The 15540-nt window shown below is 42.7% G+C and overlaps 1 protein-coding gene across 3 annotated transcripts in view; it reads left to right on the top strand.

Annotated features, from left to right (window-relative positions):
* Nucleotides 1–15540, top strand: part of CRACD (capping protein inhibiting regulator of actin dynamics) — a 97596-nt gene that overhangs the window by 27996 nt on the left and 54060 nt on the right. The gene's annotated exons all lie outside the window — the stretch shown is intronic.

Genomic DNA, 15540 nt, shown 5'->3' with positions numbered 1-15540 from the left:
ACAATAAGGGTTATGTTAAAGGATTTCTTACGAAAACCCCAAGTCAGAAATGTAACCCCTTTGAAGCTTGATGCTACCAATCATTGCAAAGCAATGACTTTAGTTACAAAAGGGTTAACTTACAATATAAACACCCTACAAATAAAACACAAACAATATAGCATTCATATGTGTGCATATATCAACCTTTTAGTAGCTCAAGTGGCCAACTGCTCATGGGTCAGTTGGCCACTTGGGCTTCTAAGGGTTAATATATTATGTATATATTCTACAATCTTAATATCAATTCTTTGTAGCATCTATTGTAAGGTGGATAGACTTACCTTGTCGATGTACATAGTGACCATTATATATCTGGGCAAGATAGGACTAATGCAAGACTGGGGTACTTGATAAGCATTAGCAACATGTTCTGGTGGTAGCCCCATATAACCAGATATGAGTTGAGTGAATAACATGTAAATAAGTAATTTAGTGTTAATTAGCCATTTGCATATGCAGAGTAAAGATAACGCTGATATTGTGTAGTGGTTAAAAATTCCCTTATCACTGCTTTACAACTGGAGTTATGATATCAGGGTATTAGGTCTATAAATAAAAGAGCACGAGGATGGCATGTGGCATTATGCAGCGATCACAGTTTAAATATTTATTTATTTATTTATTTTATTTATAAAATATTTTACCAGGAAGTAATACATTGAGAGTTACCTCTCGTTTTAAAGTATGTCCTGGGCACAGAGTAAAACAAAATGATACATGGTTACAAATACAGTTACATAAATGAACAAGGTATACATTCTATACAAGACATTGCATGCACAGTTAAAGAAAATATATATTATGAGCGTATGAAACAGTTACAGACCAGATTAAAGTGTGAGACAGCCTTAGATTTGAAAGAACTTAAGCTGGTGGTGGATATGAGAGTCTCTGGTAGGTTGTTCCAGTTTTGGTGTGCACGGAAGGAGAAGGAGGAACGTCCGGATACTTTGTTGAGTCTTGGGACCATGAATAGTCTTTTGGAGTCTGATCTCAGGTGATAGGTACTGCATGTGGTAGGGGTGAGGAGCTTGTTCAGGTAGCTGGGTAGCTTGCCCAGAAAGTATTTGAGGGTGAGACAGGAAAGGTGAACTTTGCGCCTAGACTCTAGTGATGACCAATCTAGTTCTTTGAGCATTTCGCAGTGATGTGTGTTGTAGTTGCATTGGAGAACAAAACGACAAATTGAATTGTAGAGGGTGTCAAGTTTGCTAAGGTGGGTTTGAGGAGCCGAGCCATATACTATGTCTCCATAGTCAATAATTGGCATTAGCATCTGCTGTGCAATACGCTTTCTGACCAGGAGACTTAGGGAGGATTTGTTCCTGTAAAGTACCCCTAGTTTGGCATAGGTCTTGGTTGTCAGGGTATCAATGTGCATCCCGAATGTTAAGTGGGAGTCAAACCATAAGCCCAGGTATTTAAAACTAGTGACAGGTGTTAGGGTGGTGGTAGCGTTGGTTCTAATCAGGAGCTCAGTCACTGGAAGCTTTACAAATTTAGTCTTGGTCCCAAATACCATTGTTACAGTCTTGTCAGTGTTTAAAAACAGTTTGTTTTGGGAAATCCAGTTTTCGAGTCTCAAAAAGTCAGACTGAAGTATGTGTTGAAGGTCAGAGAGGCTATGGCTGTGTGCATACAGGATTGTGTCATCTGCATACATGTGTATTGAGGCTTCCTTACAAGCTGTGGGAAGATCATTAATGAACACTGAGAAGAGTAGGGGCCCCAGAACAGAGCCTTGCGGTACACCACAGGTGATATCCAGGGGGTTGGAGTTAGAGCCTGAGATGGACACATGTTGGGATCTTCCTGATAGGTAGGACTGAAACCAGTTTAAAGCATGTTTCCCTATTCCAGAGCTCTGGAGTTTGTTAAGCAGGATAACATGATCAACTGTGTCAAAAGCCTTTGCAAAATCTAGGAATACTGCACCAGTGAGTTGTCCCCGTTCCATTCCACACTGGATTTCATTGCAAACTTTTAGCAGGGTAGTTACGGTGGAGTGTTTGGGACGAAACCCAGTTTGGAATTGGCTAGGGAAATTTGTCTTGGTGTAGAAATCGCTTAATTGGGAGTGGACACATTTTTCCATAACTTTGGATAGAATTGGGAGAAGTGAGATTGGCCTGTAGTTTGAGACAGTGTTTTTGTCCCCACTTTTGAAGATTGGGACAACTCTGGCAGTTTTCCAGGTCTTAGGGATATGGCCTGCAGACAGGATAGAGTTGACTATGGACGCAATTGGTTTGGCAATGGCTGGGGCACCAAGTCGTAGGAACCTAGATTGTAGTAAGTCGGGTCCACATTGGCTGCTTAGTTTTAGTTTGAGGAGCGCTTGTGTAATCTCCTCTTCAGATACTGGGCTAAATTGAAAATTGTGGGCAGTGTTGGGAGGGGGTGGGACTGTAGGGATACTCCCAGGATGAGATTCATGTTTGGGGTTTGTGCTGCGTTTCGCTAATAAGTTAGTGGCACACCCCACAAAGTAATCATTGAATGCATTTGCAATGTCAGTGGGGTTTGTCAGAGTAATATCCCCCTTAGTGATATTACTTGGTTGTTGATGGTTAGGAGCCTGGAATATATTGTTGATAACCTTCCAGAAGTTAGCTGGGTTTGATGTATTTTGGTGGAGATTGTCAGAGTAATATTGTGCTTTTGCATACCTTGTTTGCCTTGTGCACACGTTCCGCAGGCATCTGTAGTGATTGAGATCCTTGGTAGTGCCAGTTACTTTGTAGCTTTTCCACAAGGCATCCCTGAACTGGTAGAGTGCTATAAGGTCAGGTGTAACCCATGGAAGGTGGGCACCCCGTACCCTTATTTTGCGTAGTGGAGCATGGGTATCGCAGAGTTTTAAGAACTCGGATTGGAAATAGTCGAGCGCAGAATCAGGGTCGGGAATTAAATCGATTCAGTCTTATACAGAGGGTTTCAACATCAGGAACATACTTATATATCAATTCAACAAGGCCAGATTCAGTCTTATACAGAGGGTTTCAACATCAGGAACATAAACACAAAAGACACAGCGCACAACGCTCATAGTGCATTAAAGATATATTAAAACAACAAATAAATAGGGTAATTATTGTGCGTACATCAATAAAAATTCAGTTAAACATTTATGGGATATGTTACCCATCCACCAGCACTGCGACCCGGATCAGATGTCTTTAGCAGAGATCTTGCATCACACTGTGGACCGGATCAGCAGTCATCTACTGTTACTGGAGTCCGTGAGTAAGTCCCAGATTCAGAATGGGTAGATAAGGAGTCCTTTAAATGTCCCCGGTGAAGGTGAACAGTGTCCAGCCACAAGTGGCTCACTGGGGAACGGCCGTGTCCCGCGGTCCTCGCAACGGCTGGTCTCTCTCCTTCTCCCCACCTCACTGGCACTTCCTGTTCACTAACATCAGGAACATACCTGTGAAGAGAATGCAATTAGATCCATGTCATATCAGCTGAGGTTATTGGTCTTGCATGAAGAAAGTGAGTATATTAACTATATATATATTAACTGTAGTCTAACTGTTTTTATCACTTAAAAACCTCACTTTAGAGAAACAGAGGTGTTGAGCCTTGCAGGTTAGAGTTATTCTGAGTACAATATGTTCTAGTAATAGTGTCATCTACTTGGTAACTGTGATACAAGCCAGATGCAGAAAACGTGGGATTATCTTTAAACCTCAGAAATAACGTTAGTAAAGTTCTTAGTAATGGATTTGGTTAAGACGTGGACCGACAAAATATCTAAAAGATGTCCGAATCTACCAACAGAAAGGTCCCGCTATCTTCACCCAGACAGCCAAAGGAGATGGAAGTTATAGAGATCTTTTAAATAGCCTTGGTAGTACCAAACATGTTTACAGGCAACACAAATTCTGGAACTAACATTAAACAAATATTTATATTGCAGAAAGCGTCATTTCCTGTCATTGATAGATATTGCCCATGGCATGATTCTGAAGTTGAAAAAGTCAGTATTTACATTTGTCTTATTCACCAGTGTATTTCTCATACTCACAAGTGTATTTTAAGCTCAAAACTCAATTACAACAAGAATTATGTCCGATATATTCAGTGTTATTCCATAAGAAACCTACCAGTGCCATATAACCCCTTTAAAGCCCATTAACTGAGCTGCAAGATGTCTTATAGCATAGCACTGCTTATTAAATATGCCATCACGAGTACACCCATTAAGGAAGGTGTGCCAGCTTTCATTGTTGAATTACTGCATTTGGTGCTAACTAAGAATTATTTCCGTTTTAACTCATATTTTTACCTCCAGATACAGGGGACAGTGTTAGGGTTTATATTGCCTAGGCCTAATGCTAACATTAATGTACAACATTGAGAAAAAAAACTCCTTCTAAATAATCCTAATTATAATTTCTATATCCACCACTGGGGGCAGTATATACAGTAGATTATGTTTTCTTGATCTGGACTGAAGGTAAAATGCAACTTGATTTGTCTATTAGAAGAGGTAAATACGGCGCATCACACAACGTTTACTTTTTGGATGTAAACGTTTTGGATGTCCGGTAGCAGTAAGCAAAGTTGATGGTCATCTGCAGAAACATTTTCTTTCTAAAGTGACAGACAGAAAACATTAGATGATAGCACATAGGAAGCTTCCACCCAATGGAACTCCCATAGAGCCAATTGTTAAGCGCATGGAGGATTGTGAGTACGGATCGGATATTTGATAATAATGCTACCAAAATGATAAAGAAGTTCTTGTACAGGGGCTATCATAAACAGCAACTTTTAAGAACCAAAGATAGTGTCACAAATCCCTAGGGATACATTTAAATGAAGTAATTACACATACCTTGAATCACAACATGCAGTACAGCATCAAGGAATATTGTAACAGTGCCTCATCTATTCTAAGACACTGTCACATATTACAAAAGGACATTACGACAGGACTTCTTTTTCAACCGAAGTAATCTTGCTAAGCAATGTTTTACTAACCTCAGAAGGTCTAACCACCCATCCCTGGGCAACTACCCCTATCACCCACTTCCCTACCCTCAACAAAACTACCAATGGGGTTAGATAGTGTATTGTTTTTATCTATTAACCCCTTTGGTGCTTGTGGTAAACCTTGGTGACCCCTGGCATCAAATGGGTTAATGTTATTTCTATCAAAGGCTCCTGTAATAATAGATATTACTGAAGCCTGTGACAGCAATATTATCGCAATGTACTAATTCCCACATTGCAATTTTGTCCCAAATATCACACCCAGCAAATTATTACCGCAATCTTGATGAACCCCATCCTAAAATTGCGGTAATTAGACCCGTCTCACAATGGAGATTCAGCATTCCCGAACATGTAAGGGAACCGCTACCAAGGTGTCACGGGAGACTCCTGTGGCGGGTAGGATCTCGGTGGCCGGAACAGTAGGAGCGTAGTAGGGGTCACAAGCAGCGATCAGAGGCAGGCGGCAGATAGCGAAGTCAGGTAACAAGCAGGGGTCCGAGGCAGGCGGCAGGTAGCAAAGTCAGGTAACAAGCAGAGGTCGGCAACGAGGAGACTGGAACAGGACAGGCGAGCAGGGACAGGTCTGGGAGCAGGGACTGAGAACGGGAACAAACAGGGACAAGCCAGATAACCAGCAAGGGCCTTTACTGCGAACAGACTCAAATACAGGTACAGGAACAAATCAGGATCAGAGGCATGTGCATAGGAGTCTGACTTGAAACAGAGGCAAGGGAGGAACAGGAAAGGGAGGTTTATATATGCAGGCTGATAGGGAGCACAGGTGCAGGTGTGTCAGGTATCAGAGTCTGGAATGTTCCTTAGTTTAGCAGCAGCAATCCCGGTGGACAAGTATAGGTACTGCAGGCTAGAACAAGACATTGAGAGTGGCAGCAGTCCCGGTGGCCAAGCATGGGTACAGCAGGCTAGAGAATATGACATTACTCCCCCCTCCCAAGAGCGTTCTCCGGACGATCCTCCAGGCTCTTCCTGGAGGCCTTGATGAAAAGTGGACTCAAGGTGACCCACCTCTGGTGGTTTGTCAGCGGGCAGAGGGTACTCCACAGGTACATTGGGTGCTGCAGGGAACCTCCAAATGGGTGCGCTCAACCCAAAAGCAGGGGCAGAGACATCAGGAACGTGGGCATCAAGGACGCGTGCAGCCTTTCCACATGAGTCAGTGGGGACACAGAGTTCGCTCTCCATGGTCTCCTCTTGTGACTGCTGTTTCGTGGCATCACCGAATGAAAGACCTGCTATTTGAGTTTTCGGCTCTTGAAGCTGTCCTTCTGCACTTCTTTTCCCACTCAAAGCAGTTGTCAGTTCAGCTTCTTTGGAGTTGAGTGGCGACTCCATATCTCCCAGCTGACTTAGAACAAGGCTTAAATGTATTTCGTTTTCTTTATTTCTGACCTGTAGCTGCCGGTACTCCTCCCAGACCTTGTCCAGCTCCAGCTGCAGCCGGGCCTTCTCATGGGCTGTGTGATTCAACACTTTGCAGGCCTCAGCCGTTTTGACCTGATAGCGCAGTGTCAGGCCAACCACTTGACGAACGGACACCTCCTCCCTCTCTTTTTTGGCAAGCTGTGTCTTGAGCTCAGCGATCAGCAGCGCTGTGAGATGCTGTGATGTGTGTTCAGCTGTCAGTTTTAGCTCTTCCTTTTTTAGGTATTGTTGCAATTTCCACTCCTCAGTGAGAGATCCCTGGTTAAGTGCATACTGCAATTCTCTTCTCAGGACTTTCATCTCTTCACTGAGATCATTTTGAACTCGCTTCCATGCATCCCTCATCATGTCTTGGAGCTCTGCAAATTCCTTTGCTATGATCTCAGCAGCTTGTCTTTTCCAGGTCTCTTTCTCTTGGGTGTACTGGCTGTTAGGGATGGAGCAGTGTCTCTGCTCCTCTAAGTCTTGCTTCAGTTTCTGGACCGCCTTGTGCTCCCTCTCAAACAGGGTTACCTGGGCTCTAAGCTCCTCCTCCAGAGAGGCTCTAGTTATGCTCAGTGTGGCCTTCAGCTACTCATGCTGCTCTTTGGGGACAAACTGGGTACTCAGATACTCTTGCAGCATTTTTACCTTGTAGGCAGTCTGGAAACTTTCTTCCTTCAGAACTCGCTGCTTTTCCTCAGCATTCACCCATTTCTCTTTCGCGTCCTGCAGATGTGTATGCAGTTCTTGCAGCTGACTCTGTAGCATATTTTCTGCTTGTGTGCGCTGCTCCAGGAAGACACGTTCTTCTTGCAGCACTCTCTCTGCATCCTGCAGTGCTGTCTATTCTATTTTTTCCTGGGCCAACTGTTTCTTCTCCTCTCCTAATTCATGGAGTTTCTTATCTCCTTCACTGACTTGGACATAGAGATTCTTGCACTCTTGGGTTACAGTTTCAAAACTGATATTTAACCCTTCGAAGATTTCTCTCAAGGAACATAGTTCTGTATTGAAGTGGCAACTCTTCTCCTTAGAGGCTTCCAGCTCTGTAGTAAGCCTGTGAATCTCTTTCTGAGATGCTTCCAGTGCTACGTCAACTTGAGCCATGAAAGTCTGGTACTGGGCAGAATCAGCATAGGCCTTCTCCAGCTTACTTGACAAGATCACCCTGTCATTCTCCAACTGATATTTTTCTTTTTCCCAGTCACCCTCTGCTTTTTCCAGTGCTAATTGCATCCTTGACTTTTCTTCAATCAATAGTCTCTTCTCCTCTTCTGATTCATGGAGTCTTGTAGCTCCTTCACTAGCTTGGACAGAGAAGTTCTTACTCATTTGGTTTATAGTTTCAAACCTACTATTTAACTCTTCGGAGGCGTCTCTCAAAGAACGTATCTCTGTTTTCAAGTAGCATCTCTCCTCCCGAACGACTTCCATCTCTTTTTTGAAGTAGCAAATCTCCTCCTGGGAGACTTTAAGCTCTGTATTAAGCCTGTCAATTTCCTTCATAGAGATTTCCAGGAATTCGTTACTTTTAGAAGCGAGGCGCTGATCCTCAGCAGCATCAGCATATGCCCTCTCCAGCTCACCTGACATGACATCAAGGTCACTCTCCAACTGGTGCTTTTCTTTTTCCTGGAGAACACACTTAGCAATTGCTGAGGATAGACAGCTCTGTAGTGCAGCCTTGGCTTCTTGCGCTTTATCTAAACGTCCATGAAGACAATCAATCTCTTTTCGTGCAGATTGAAGTGTCTGAGTTAGGGCATCTTTTCCTGGATTAAATACATCGTTCTTTTCTTCCACTATTCTTGCGATAAGTCTGTGAGTTGCCTTAAACTGCAGCATATCTCTTTCATCAAATGCAGACTCTGGGGTTAAAGGTTCATCCTTAATTTCAACTTCCACAGTAATACCTCCCTTCTTTTTCTTCTTCTTCCTTGCTTTGAGAAGTTCTGAAGAATCAGTGGTACTGTGTTCACATTTACTGCTCAAGACTGTTTTTTGAGTTGGAGCCATAATTTCAGACTTGGGGAAACCACACTGCCCAAGAAACCAGTAAAGAGGAAATGTGTCTTTAAAGCTGAAGCACAAGAATGAACAACAGAAATATTAGACACGGAGAGACAAGATAGGAGAGCTGACCCTTTTGAGACCTTAGCATCAGTCACGGAGATATCATAAATGCAAGGGAAAAAAAAAACATAAACAGAGAAACTTGCAGTTAAATCTGAAACTTTAGAAATCAGGCATAGGGATATCAGACAGAGAACCCTGCAGTTAAATCTGAAACTCTTGATATCAGGCGTAGGGATATCACAGGTTGCAGAGAAACAAACTTTAGGGGAACTTGCAGGTAAACCTGAAACCTTAGAACCAATCATAGGAAGAACTACAGATTGCAAGAAAATCACAGCATGCAGCAACAAAATAATGGGAGCACTTTTGTCTTTTGAAATGGGGACCCTGTGAACAGCAGTGGTCCAACCAGGGAAAGCAGTAAATCAAGGTCACCGTCTTAAATAGAAATGTGAGTCTGAAAATCTGCAGTGGCCCACCCACAATGCAGAGACAATTTTTGTCCAGGTAATGAAAGTCTGAAAATGGCAAAAACAGGTACTGCAGGGAGGGTTTTTTTTTGTTTTTTTTTGTGTAAAAGTGAATTCTTCTCAGGGAGAAAGTGGCACAAAAAACCCTGCAGAAACCTTTGCAGCAACAAAACCTTCAGGATCCCAACTGGGATTTAAAAAAAAAAGAAATACTTATCTTCCTCCAAGCGGATGGGGTCTGCTGAAGCAGGAAGGCAAAGAATCTGTTCCAGCGAGATCCAGAAGTGGCCTCTGTTTTCTGTCACGGGAGACTCCTGTGGCGGGTAGGATCTCGGTGGCCGGAACAGTAGGAGCGTAGTAGGGGTCACAAGCAGCGATCAGAGGCAGGCGGCAGATAGCGAAGTCAGGTAACAAGCAGGGGTCCGAGGCAGGCGGCAGGTAGCAAAGTCAGGTAACAAGCAGAGGTCGGCAACGAGGAGACTGGAACAGGACAGGCGAGCAGGGACAGGTCTGGGAGCAGGGACTGAGAACGGGAACAAACAGGGACAAGCCAGATAACCAGCAAGGGCCTTTACTGCGAACAGACTCAAATACAGGTACAGGAACAAATCAGGATCAGAGGCATGTGCATAGGAGTCTGACTTGAAACAGAGGCAAGGGAGGAACATGAAAGGGAGGTTTATATATGCAGGCTGATAGGGAGCACAGGTGCAGGTGTGTCAGGTATCAGAGTCTGGAATGTTCCTTAGTTTAGCAGCAGCAATCCCGGTGGACAAGTATAGGTACTGCAGGCTACAACAAGACATTGAGGGTGGCAGCAGTCCCGGTGGCCAAGCATGGGTACAGCAGGCTAGAGAATATGACACAAGGGGTGGAGGCTGAAGGAAAGAACGCCTGTGCAGAGAGGCGTGTGCATTTATAATCTGGGGACAGTACACCCAGATAGCATGAATGAGCACAGTCATTTTGTCATTTTTCTATAATGGACCTTTTCTACAGGGTGTTATGTTGAGGGATAGGTTATTTACCTTTGCTTTATCAACAGGCTTAGCCATGTGCACACTCCCTCTAGCACTGTTTTTACATTAGTCAGCATTGTGATAGTGCCGGATCAATAAGGATGGCTAGCTTAGCCAGGCATCTGCATTATACTGGGACTGCCAGGAACAGTAGGACTATTGCTCTATGATGTGACGGCCTGAGTTGCCCATTGATACTGTATGTGTAGCCTCATAAATGTGTTCTTTGTTGTTCACATTTGATTCCCCTATTATCTGGGCTGAGTGCATTACATGTAACGTCGTATTTAAAAAATGTAAGAAAGTTCAAATGTACATTTAAATTAAGATTGTGACACCATATTCCATTACTTGTATTCCTTGATACAACCAATTAGTCTGAATTGCTGTCAATCTCTCGGTGTGATAGCCTTTGCATGCCTGCAGAATGTGTTTTCCATCTTCTGTTATGTTATTATCACTTGAATGGTTTGCACATTTCACCTAGCTGCATCTACCCCACACATTTAGGCCAGTGGCTAATGGAACAATTTACTCTGGTTATCCTTGTTGATGGCTAGCGCAATTAATTGTTCCCCAGGTTATCATCTCAGGTGTTTTGGGAAGAATCACATAGGAGACTTCATCTAGGGTTGCTTATTCCGATGTGTGTAAGATCATGTTGATCATGTCTCTGTGTGTTACAGTTAGACATATATGTTTTAAGACATGATTATTATTCTGACTTTCTATTATATATCCTTGTTACAGAATATTCTAGGGCTGTTTCCTGTATAGTCCTGGGAACATATTGCATCAGCTTTGTTTCTTTGTATCCCCTGACAGGGTATTTATAACAGCTATGATGCCTGCAGAAGGGCTTTCTGTAAGCATCTTATGGTCCTGATAGTAGATTGATACATATACACTGTTTTGAACATACTTGATTAGGGTGCGATCAGTAATGCTACTTTTTCTAATATCTCTTACACAGATTAGATGTATTTTTCTCTCAGTGTACTGTAGGTTCCTTATGATTTTATAGTAGATGTGTATATATGCTATGGTATCCATAAAGTACATATGAACAGAACCGGAACGGACACTTTAACATCATGTATATGGAGACTTTTTTCCTGGTAATAAGAAGACAATGATCTGTTTTAATCTCTATAGCTTAAAATGTAAGTGTTATTTGGATGGTCAGTGTAAGGATTCCGTTTTATAACTATTATATATACTGTTAGTTATCATTTACTCAATCTCTAAATATATATAGAATATAGTAGTGTGTTGCACTTATATTTTATTTTCTATTATATTGGTATATCGATAAGTACAGTATATCATTGTACTACGTACTGTATACAAGATGCCAATTGTTTGATGTCATATTATACGTATCCTGACTGACGTCAGTATACTTTTTAGCGCAATTTCGACGTGGGATGTGCTTAGCAGAACCTCCATCTTTCAATGGGGTATTTATAGGAGCATTGTTGTGCTATGAGGACTTTTACTATTTGCAGCAGACAAAAGGGCTGAAACCCCCTGAAAGATTGAGCTTTCACTGTCTCCCGCATTATAAAACCAACGCGAGTATTTAAAGCCCGTTCAGCAAAGTTTATTTCATTGTGTGCGGCGGATATCAATTTTTTTTATAATACTATATTGTTGTGCACCGACGATCCTAACACACATCCAGCCAGCGTGGTGTGGTATTGGATATTTAAAGGAATCAGTACACATACTCAAAACAGACTGTTTTGTAAATATGCTCCTTTGTCTATTAAATATATGGTTTCTTCAGTGTGATAAGTAAAGACGCCAAACTCCTGTTATTAGCATAATCATGACAGTCTCTGTGATCTAGGACCTGCAGTAGGTGAATTTCAACTTGTTCATACCACCATATACTTTATCAGACATAAAAATAAGGCTATATAAATTACACCTCTCAAAAATACTAATAAAACACTCTTGGGCTTTGAAAATAAATCAGAAATAAGTTACACATCTCATAAAAATATACAGTTGCTCCTGAGTAAAAGGAGTTTGTGTTTACAACAGTAAAGCACTGTGTCTTTTGTGCTATAAAACATGAATGACAGGACTTTATCTGAAAAGGACACATTTGTGTGTGTCTGAATACATAATTATACTTACCCTCAACAGTCACATAACAGAATTATAGAGAATCACCACGGGATGTTCACTGCCATGAAATTATTACTTACCGACAGCTTACTGTAAGTTTTGTGGAAGTCCCACTTAGTATAAATGGATCCACTGTTTTATGTTTGAAAAGAACAAAAAAAGCAATTGGCAACTTTGAGTCAAGATGCAGATGAAGAATGATCACTTTTTGTAACCTGAAACATGGCTGCTTAAAGGAGCACTGCAGGTTTCAACATAAACTAAGTTATTCACTTACTCCTAGACAATGCTACGCATAATAATACTTCCGACCCCAACTTGCTCAGACAAGAGAAGGCATTGACTTAAATCATTGAACTTTTTTTTTTTTTTTTGGTATTTGGGGCCATAGAATGCAACATATTAATGTCTCCTACTAACTTTGATCCCAGTCTGATTTGGGGAAGTATTGGACAATGATATAGGACGTTATAATGAAATAGGTCTTTTATACCACTTTCTTATAATAACTCAAATTGTGTGGGAACATGAGTTGCTATTTCCATTTATAGATCCTTGCCTCAGTCAGGCTTTGGAAAACTACAAACACAAGACCATAAACCTGTAGTCTGATAACACTGGTTGTCAAAATTGCAAAGGATTAGCACTGACCTATTAACCTGCGTTGATTGTATGACCTTCTATTGTCAAAAGATACCTTACATCCCATTCACTATTAACAGTCTGTAAGATGTCTTCTGGTGTCAGGTGTCATATGGTATATCACTGCTTAATAAATATGGGCACCCGATGGCCAAATTATATTCACAGGGCTCATAAGGTACACTAAAGCCCCACCCGAACTCTAACCTTTTTAACCTCTCTCTCACCTCCGGCATATTCCAATATTCTTTTAAACATGCAATCATGACGCCCATTCTAAAGAAACCTTCTCTTGACCCAGTGTCCCACTCTAAATACCGTCCTCTCTCTCTTCTCCCCTTTGCCTCCAAGGTACTTGAACGACTTGTATACCAGGGGAGCGCAAACTTTTTGAGTTGCGCCCTCCTGCTTGCTCCCCCTCGCTTTCGCGCCCCCTCACTTTCGCGCCCCCCTCACCTTGTATGGCGGCGTCAAATGACGCTGAGGGGTCACGTGATGTCACGTGACCCTGTTGCCATGGAGACAGATGCGTGATGTCACTCTGCATGACACAGCGGCGTCATTTGACATCGCGTTGTCTTTGCAGCTCTGCAGAACACCGGTAAGTGAGTTGCAGAGGCCTCACACGATCCCCCGGCATTTCATTTAAATGCCTCTGGGAAGAGGGTGGGACCTCTGCAACCGCCTGCACCCCCCAAACAAAACCAGCGCCCCCCACTTTGCGCACTGCTGTTGTATACAACTGCCTAATTCACTTTCTCTGATCCAATTTCCTGATTGACTGCAATCTGGTTTCCACCCTCTACACTTCACTGAGACAGCACTAACAAAAGTGGCCAATTACCTACTCTCAGCTAAGTCTAAGGGTCACTTCTTACTAATTTCTTCTGGATCTCTCTGCTGCCTTCGACACTGTTGATCAACCCCTTCTCTTGCACACTCTCCACTCCATTGACCTCTATGTCACAGCCTTCTCCTGATTCACATCGTACCTATCCAACTGCTCATTCTGTGTTTCTGTCTCTGGTGTCTCCTCCTCTTCACTCCCTCCTTCTGTTGGGGCTCCACAAAGCTCTGGTTTTGGCCCTCTGCTTTCCTCACTCTACGCCTCCTCTCTTAGGAACTAATACAATCTTTTAGATTTCAGTAAAATCTCTATACTGATGAGAGCCAAATTTACCTCTCCTCCCCTGGCCCTCCCCCTCTCTCTTGTCCCGTGTCTCCAGCTGTCTCTCTGAAGTCTCCTCGTGGATGTCCCACTATTACCTGAAGCTTAACATGTCTTAAACAGAACTAATATTCTTTCCCCCTTCCACGGCCACCCTTACATCTACAATTCCTGTCAATAATACCACAATCTCATCAACACCTGAAGCCCGCTGTCTAGGGGTAATCTGTGACTTTGATCTTTCCTTCATTGCTCACATCCAGTCCCTCATCAAGTCCTGCCATCTACAGTAGACTTCCCAAATATTGCCAGGATATGCCCTTTTCGCGCTCATGATGCAACTAAAATCCTAAATCACTCACTCATCCTCTCCCCCTTGACCACTGCAACCTTCTCTTTGTTGGCCCTTATCTGCCTATTCCAACTTCAATCCATCCAAAGTGCTACTGCCACCTGCCAAACTGATTTATCTCACTCACTGCTACACGTCTGTGGCTCCACTATGCAAATCCCTACACTGGCTTCCCCATATCCTCCAGAATCAAATGTAAAACCCTAGCTCTGACTTACAAAGCTATCAACAATGCTGCACGTTCTCACATCTCAGCCCTCATCCCCAAATATAGCCCCAAACACCCCCTATGTTCTGCCACGACATCTGCCTTTCCTTCTGCCTTATCACCTCTCACTCCCACCTACAAGACTTCTGCCGTGCTGCCCCCTCTCTCGGGAATCCCCTCGCACCATCAGACTCTCCCCCAGATTTCAGACATGTAAAAACTGCCTGAGAACTCACCTTTTCTAGGAAACCTGTCTAGCACACCCCTAACGTTCTCCACCCCACCGCCCGCCAACCCTAGTAATACCGCCGTGTGGTTAAACCAAACTCCAACCTAACACCCTTCAACAGCCACACCCCTAAACTTTAATGGGACCAGCCGAGTGGCTGGACCATACTCCATCCTGAGGCGTGCGCCGTCCCACAATGAGCAGCCATCTTTGTGCGTGCTTGCCCATATTTGTAGGTAACTGTTTACGTAATTATCCAATATCTGTACCCCCATTGTACCGCGCTGTGGAATATGTTGGCGCTTTACAAATTAACGATAATAATAATAATAATTTATTAATTCTGGGCCTAGTTGATCTATTTTGGAATTAAACATTTCTGCTCGAGATAATAAGAAATCAATGTTGGCATATGCTGTATCTGTACGACTGTTTGCTACTCCTCTGCTGTTGGATGAACCAGCAAATGTAGCAAATTGCAGTCTACTCCAGCAGGGAAGTCGTTGATTTTTAAAACCGAAAAGACTCTGAGATATATTTACTAAGCAATGAGTAGTGAAGAAAAAAGTGTAGTGTGTTGCGCTCTAAATCATCTATGTTAAACCACCACAGCCAGGTGCTCAAAGTGATAGCAAAATAAAAATATAAATGAGTAACTAGGATCATGAAAAATGCAGCAGGTATATAAAGATGGCTCAAAACATCTAATAGTGCAAATTTAAAGAAAAAGATACCAGCGCAAAAAAACCTTCCAAAATAGAACAATATT

Source organism: Ascaphus truei, chromosome 1, assembly GCF_040206685.1.
Source record: "Ascaphus truei isolate aAscTru1 chromosome 1, aAscTru1.hap1, whole genome shotgun sequence".
Taxonomy (NCBI): domain Eukaryota; kingdom Metazoa; phylum Chordata; class Amphibia; order Anura; family Ascaphidae; genus Ascaphus; species Ascaphus truei.
This window is presented reverse-complemented; position numbering and strand designations above follow the sequence as displayed.